The following is a 7,326-nucleotide window of genomic DNA, read 5'->3' on the forward strand; positions in this document are numbered from 1 at the left end:
TCCTCACGTTCTTTTATAATAAAATTTGTAATTAATAATTAACAATTACATTGTATTATTATTATTATTCTTATTCTTCTTCTTCTTATTATTATTATTATTATTATTATTATTATTATTATTAATTATTATTTTAATTTGTGTCTTTTATAATAGACTTTTTCTTACCCCTTCTGACATGTAAAGATTTAAATTAATAGTCTCCCCAAAGTGTTGATCTTGTTCTAATGACAATAGCGATTTACTTCATATTTTTTACACTGCCCTTTAGTTTAATCTTTTTGGTCTCAAGTCTGTTTGAAATTGAATGACATGTTATTGTCTACTGTTCCTTTTGATATTTCACATGTCTTTCTGGGAAGGTATTCCTCTGTTTGGGATGCTTATAGCAATGTGGGTGAATGTATTGATTTATTTTTAGCTATTGCATTTCAGATTATTACTGCCAACTGAAAGGACACTTCAAAAATGTTGTTGCAAGCTTAGTGGAATTTACTGTGTAATCATCACAGACTTGATTGCGCTTTTGCTAGCTCTACTGCCTTGTTGATCAAAAAAGATTTGTTATGGTTGCCTTTAACATCTTTTCTCTCTAGGTCGATCAACTGATTTTGTACATGTATTTATTATTGTGTTATTGCTTTTGCTATCATTCATCGTTACCTAGATTGTTTTTTCCTCTTGTATTGGACTCTTCCTTTCAGGGCTGGACTGGGAACCAAAACTGGCCCTGGCAAAGTGCTCGGCCGCCAACCCCCTGGGGTTGGGGGTGCCGCTGAGCATTTTGCCAGGGCCTGTTTTCGGACTATTTTGTTACAGGGCCGATTTTGCAGCTATGCTGCAAAAACGGCCCTGTAACAAAATCGGCCCCCAGGGGCCCAAAATCGTCCACCACCCGTGCGGCGCACCGGGGGATTGCCCGGTGCCCACTACGGCCAGTCCGGGCCTGCTTCCTTTCTTCTTTTCCCACTTCTCCCCCTCTCTCTCCTTCTTTCTTTTCTTCTCTTTTCTTCTCCTCTTTTCTTCTTATAATCTTAAAATGCATTTTGACATTGTCGAGATACATCTTTTGAGGCTGTGATTCATTCTTATTGTTACTGTTATGTTCACATTTTATATTTCATCCTCTTATCATATAAATTGTACTGATGTTTTACTTAGTTATCATCTCAATAAAGCTTTCTAAACTTAAAAAAGAATGTACGTGTTCATTCAGTACGGATTCCCTTCCAATTCTGTGTTCTTTGCACTTTTATTACTCTTGATAAGATCTATTTGTGAATAGGGTGCCTTAAGCTCAACTGGATATAATTTTGTACTCGTCATATAGCTATGCGTCTTAGCATTTAAAGTGGTATTATCGTTAATATAATATCCATAAGAATATTTAAATGACATTGTGTAATGAACGCTTAAATTAATTAATGAACCGACAGAATACTCTTATGCATATCTGAACATCTAATAGTATTTTTACATTATGATTTGCTTCAAGTTTTTCACAAGTTGCTTGAATTCATGAAAACAATTAGGCAGGAGAAAATGCTTATTCAGTTAATGTAGTGAGCAGCATTTCTTGAAGCAAAGACATGTTTTACTTCTAGGCATTAATATTGTCAGAGCTGTTCTGCTGTGTGGAGACATTCAATTACAGTTGAATGTTCCTTAAGCTTGATACAGGCATAATGGAAAACACTAAAGAGGCAATGCGTGGGTTGATGCCCTGAAACTGACTATTATGCGATCTCGTGGGAATGGTAATGTTTACTCTCCCGCTATCCAACACTTTCCCTACTGTTGCACTTGCTGGAGTGGAAATAGTAATTTTTACCCCTACGCTATGCAACGCTTTCCCTACTGTTGCTCTCTCTGGAGAAGGAATAGTCATTTTTACCCCTACGCTATCCAACACTTTCCCTACTGTTGCACTCACTGGAGTGGGAATAGTAATTTTTACCCCTATGCTATCCAACACTTTCCCTACTGTTGCACTTTCTGGAGTGGGAATAGTAATGTTTACCCCTACGCTATCCAACGCTTTCCCTACTGTTGCACTCACTGGACGGGGAATAGTCATTTTTACCCCTACGCTATCCAACGCTTTTCCTACTGTTACACTCGCTGGAGTGGGAATAGTAATTTTTACCCTCCCGCTATCCAACACTTTCCCTACTGTTCCACTTGCTGGAATCGGAATAGTAATTTTACCCACCCACTATCAAACACTTTCCATACTGTTCCACTCACTGGAGTGGGAATAGTAATTTGTACCCACCCGCTATCCAATAAATGATCTACTTTTGCACTTGTTGGAGTGTGAATCCTAATTTTATTTCCTTAGGTATTGTAGTGTAAATTATTAATTAACATAAAAAGTATTACTTTTAATATTTAAATTATTATATATTATTTATTTTTATATTTATATATTAGGTTTTCTTATATATATATATATATATATATATATATATATATATATATATATATATATATATAAATATATATAAATATATATATATAAATATATTTTTAATGTTTTAAATATTTTATATTTAAGATTAATATTGTAGGGGGTGACTTAAAAAAAACTCTCTGAAGTGCACAAGAATCCCTTTCAACCCAGTTCTCTCTGCCAAGCTAACCATGGGCGGGGAGATAAATTAGTGCTTTTTGGGAGGACTGGACACAGCCTATTTGGATGCAAGTGTGAGCCACCTCTCTACCTTCCTGCCCTGGAGCACTATCAGATTGCAGATGAGTGCTCAAAATGCAGATGAGTCTCATCTTCCTGTGTTTGTGGCTGTCTAGAGGGAATGCACAAAGTGTAGTTGTCACCCAACTCAGACCTGTATTTGAAACATGCTGTCAGGCCCAAAGAGCAGTAAGTACAGAGAAATGTCAACTTTCTAAAAGTGGCATTTCTAAATCAGTAATGTTAAATCTAACTGCACCAGTGAGGAGAATTTATCATTACCATTCCAAAAATGCCAAATATAAAAAAGCTACTCCTCTTTGATCAGGAATTACAGCTTAAAAGTATATTAGAAATTCCCAATGCTGGTTTATGAGAGGGATAGGCCTCACAGTAGTGAAAAATGAAATAGACGGTTTATCTCCACCAGTACATGCAAAATATATAGGTAAATGTCCTACCTTTTATTTATGTATCACCCTGCCCTGCAGCTTGCTTAGTGCCTACCCTAGGGGTGACTATACGTAATACAAGGAGAGTTTAAGGCTTTCCAAGTAATTTTAAATGTCACGACAAAGTGGCAGTAAACTACACACACAGGTACTGCAGTGGCAGGTATGAGACAGGTTTGAAAGTCTGCTTCTGTGGTTGGCATAATCAGTGCTGCAGGTCCACTAGTAGCATTTAACTTACAGGTGCTGTGTATATGGTATATCACTTCACAAGGGACTTACAAGTAAATCAAATGTGCCAAACAGGTGTAAACCAATCATATGTTTAAGAAGAGAGAGTGCATGCACTTTAGCACCGGTCATCAGTGGTAAAGTGCTCATACTCTTAAAGCCAACAAAAACAAGGTCAGAAAAGGAGGAGGAGGAAGGCAAACAGGTTAGGGATACCCAACATAAAGGGCCATTTCCAACACCGGGTAATCTTTGATTTCCATGGAGCCCCAAGAATCAATTGTCTACTGGAGCTATAAAATGCTGTCAAAGCTCCGGAAGAAATAATCTTGCCTGTCAATTCACTAACATTCTTCATTATAATTGTAATTGTATTCATATAGTGCTTACTAACCATAGCGAGACATTGTTGCACTTTTCGAGTAACATGCTACAATGGTGACCTGCTAACTATGACACTCAAGCTATTGCTGGTCCCTCATTAGATGGAGACTCCTACATGACCTCTATCACATGTCAAGAAAACGTTTCTATACTTTGTGCTAAAAGCATCTTTGTTGCCTCTTTCAAGATCATTTTGAGCTAAAGCTCCAATAAGGCTCCTGAACTAAGATGTTTGCCCCACCTCTTGACCACTGCCAGTGCCTTGCAACCTTCTAAATTATCTTTCCCACTGGCAGAGAAGGGCTGTCTAAACTTTGTCAATGTACATTGAAAGGTGGAATTACTATGCAGATGGATTTACATTCAGGGAGAACATGGACATCCAGCTCTGAAGTTTGTCAAAAAGGCCCTAAACTATGATTATCACCCAGAGGCCGTACCTTTATTAATAATGGTGTAAGCAGCATAGTGATTAATAGTAATGCACGTTTTTTTAAACCAGAGTCTTCATGTACATACTGAATATGTTTGGCCCTAGAGATGATAAAAGAGCTGTGCCTTTGGGTAGTTGATAGATAATTGTACGAGCACCATCAACTTGTTAAATTTATATTTTTCTCACACACACACAAATAACATTTATATAGAGCCACATACACAATGTGTTTTATTCTGTCTGTTCTATGTGAAGAGTACATTATCTTTCACATACTATAAAACATCACACTATGTCAATTACACACAGAAATCCACTGATCCACTCATTCAAAACTAGCACACAATTTCTCCCACAGCTGACTATTAACCATTCATTCACAGCCCTCCAGTACACCACTCAAACATGCCCAGTTACACCACTCACTGCCATTTACCATTTGACACACAAGAATACATAAACGACAACCTACTATCTTTTCATAAACATCTCTTAACAATAGCAGGATAAGCATTCACTCACAGGTACTCAAGACATGGTTCAATGTCATCATTCATACAACCATTCAGCAACTACTAGTCACATCCGTAGTGAACCCAAGGGGACTTACAAGGCTACTCACATGTGAATGTCGGTGAATGAAGAAATCAACACAAGGAGTGACCGGCATACTGGCAGCTTCTGTCAGAGCAGCAAGCTGAGGCATGGCAGCCACCGCCCTATCTAGAGTAAGGCACTTGCAGGTTACTGCGTCAGCCACCTCGGCACCTCACAGTCATCACTGGTCAGTGTCAGTATGAGGATGTGGATTGGGTCAATTCAAATCTTGGATGCAACCACCTATACCATCAAGATCTACATTGATGGAGAAAGCATAGGGAACTGACCTTTCTCTCAACGGCTCTTCATGATCCTCTGGCTCAAAGGGGTTGAATCTTCACAATTTGGCACCTGGGACTCACCCACCATTTCTAACCTTTACCTTTGAGATCAAGACTGATATCAACAAAATTGAAGAGTTCTTGAGGAGACTCTGGCACCACCAAAGTACCATAAACTGGCTGCTAAGCATCGAGAAACCAACACTGCAGGGATTGATATATTCTCCAAATTCTCTGCTTATATCAAAAACACAAAGCAGCAGGACAATGCCGGCTTGGAGAAAGGAGTAGGAAAAGCATTGAACAAACTTGATAATTACCTAACAACACCTTTGCCTGAGGAGATGAATGCTAACAGTACAGAGGATAAAAATGTTTCAAAGCGAAAGTTCATCGACGCCGATGATCTGAATCTTGTTGACCACAATCTTCTACCCAAACTTCATGTAGTAAAGATAATAGCAAAAAAAATACTGCAATTTTGAGATACAAACAGAGATAAGTGTATTGTGATATGTGAGGAATGCATACTCGTGGGACGAATTTGCCAGCCCTTGTGCAGCTGAGAAAGAAACAGAGATGGCATACGCAGATGTGTCCAAGAGGCTCTCTAAGCACTAACCAGCAAAGCCAGAGCTCACATTTATTAGTAAGATAGATAACAAGAGTTCAATGAGCCACACCTCCTTTCCACTTTGAGTCACCTAAACAGTGCTGGGACACTTCTTCTGAGTAGTTGTGCAACTATAGAAGTGCTCATCAGTCATACATTCATTCATTTACAATAAGCCACCTTCAACACTGTTCAACCATAGCCACCCATCACACTACCTGTGCACAGCTACTTTGACAACTTTTACCGGTACCACCCCAGTACAGTGATATATGCATGCATTTATGTATATATGCATATGATTTATGTAGCAAAGTCCGGATTAAAAGTATAAGAAGCACTAAAAAGTCTGTCACTGATAGCCACAAAGGAGCGCAACCAATAATCCTCTCGCTTACAGCCATTCACTACATGATTCACCCAAATAACACCTCTTACAGACAAATGGTGACCTACTGCACCACATATTGTCGCTCACAATTCACCAGATGCCAAACAGAATCTTTACAAGTTCAAGATGAGATTGAGAGATGCACGAAATTCTGCTCCGTAGTTAAAGTTGGGGCAGAAGCAGTTTTTATTTATTACATTAGTGTCTGTAAAGTTATCTGCAATAACGAGGGGCAGCTAGTAGGTGCATAACATTTCTTTATTTAATTTGCAAGCTCATTATCGAGGAGCGCCGGCCGGCGCTGCCGTCTTGTCTTTTCCTCGGCGCGCTAATGCTTGCGCGCGCACCGCCGCCAACATGGCCGCCGCACGTCACGTCCTGACGTGACGTGCATCAACTAGAACATCTCTACATATCTCCCCCTTTTAATGAACAACAAGCAAACACTTACAACCCATTGTCTAATTCAAAGTCTCTAAATCTGGATGGTCTCACCACCTGCCTTCCGCTTCTGGTAACCCTGGCGGGGTTCTCCTGAGTCTCAAGATTTTGCATCTCAGTTCCTTCCGTCTCTTCACTTGCCGTTCCCCTCTCATTCATGCCTCTCTCGGGCCAGTCCCTTTCCACTCCTTGACTCTCGCTAGCTCCTTCTCTTTCTCGCACCGTCTCTGTACTTACTCCATCGCCATGTTCACTTACGTCTTGTCCTGCTTCAACATTTGGATCTTCCGTCACTTCCCATGTCCTTCCCGGTTGCTCCCAGCTCAATATCTTGCTGCACCGGGCCATGCGGTCCTGGGACCACACGTTCCCATCACTCAGCAGTGCTGCTCGTTCATACACTTCCTTGACTTGCATGGGTCTGCTATATTTACTGTCTCCTTTCTTCTGCAGGGTGGCTAGTTTTACTCTAACCCACTCTCCCTTCTCCAGTCCTGTTTCTTTCACATTCCTTCTTTTGTTGTAATGGTTTGTGTAGATGGTTTGTGCCCTTTCCAAATTAGCTCGGACTACTGCGGGAGACCATTCACTCGTGATGACCTTTTCCTTCCAGATCCTGTTATCATGCGTAAAGGGTTCTCGTCCTCTCAATATTTGGAAGGGACTGTACCCCGTACTGGTGGGCGTTATTCTGTAGGCCCACACCATATTCTCTAGAGCTTTCTCCCAGTCCTTGTTGCTGGAGGTGGCGGCTTGTATGGCTCCCATCACCACCCTGTTGAACCGCTCCACTAAGCCGTTCCCA

At 40.2% G+C, this 7,326-nt stretch overlaps 1 pseudogene; it reads left to right on the forward strand.

Annotated features, from left to right (window-relative positions):
• Positions 1-4,997: 4,997 nt before the first annotated feature.
• Positions 4,998-5,697, forward strand: LOC147722299 (chloride intracellular channel protein 5 pseudogene; annotated as a pseudogene).
• Positions 5,698-7,326: the final 1,629 nt, after the last annotated feature.

This window comes from Lissotriton vulgaris, chromosome 4_1, assembly GCF_964263255.1.
Source record: "Lissotriton vulgaris chromosome 4_1, aLisVul1.2, whole genome shotgun sequence".
Classification (NCBI taxonomy): Eukaryota; Metazoa; Chordata; class Amphibia; order Caudata; family Salamandridae; genus Lissotriton; species Lissotriton vulgaris.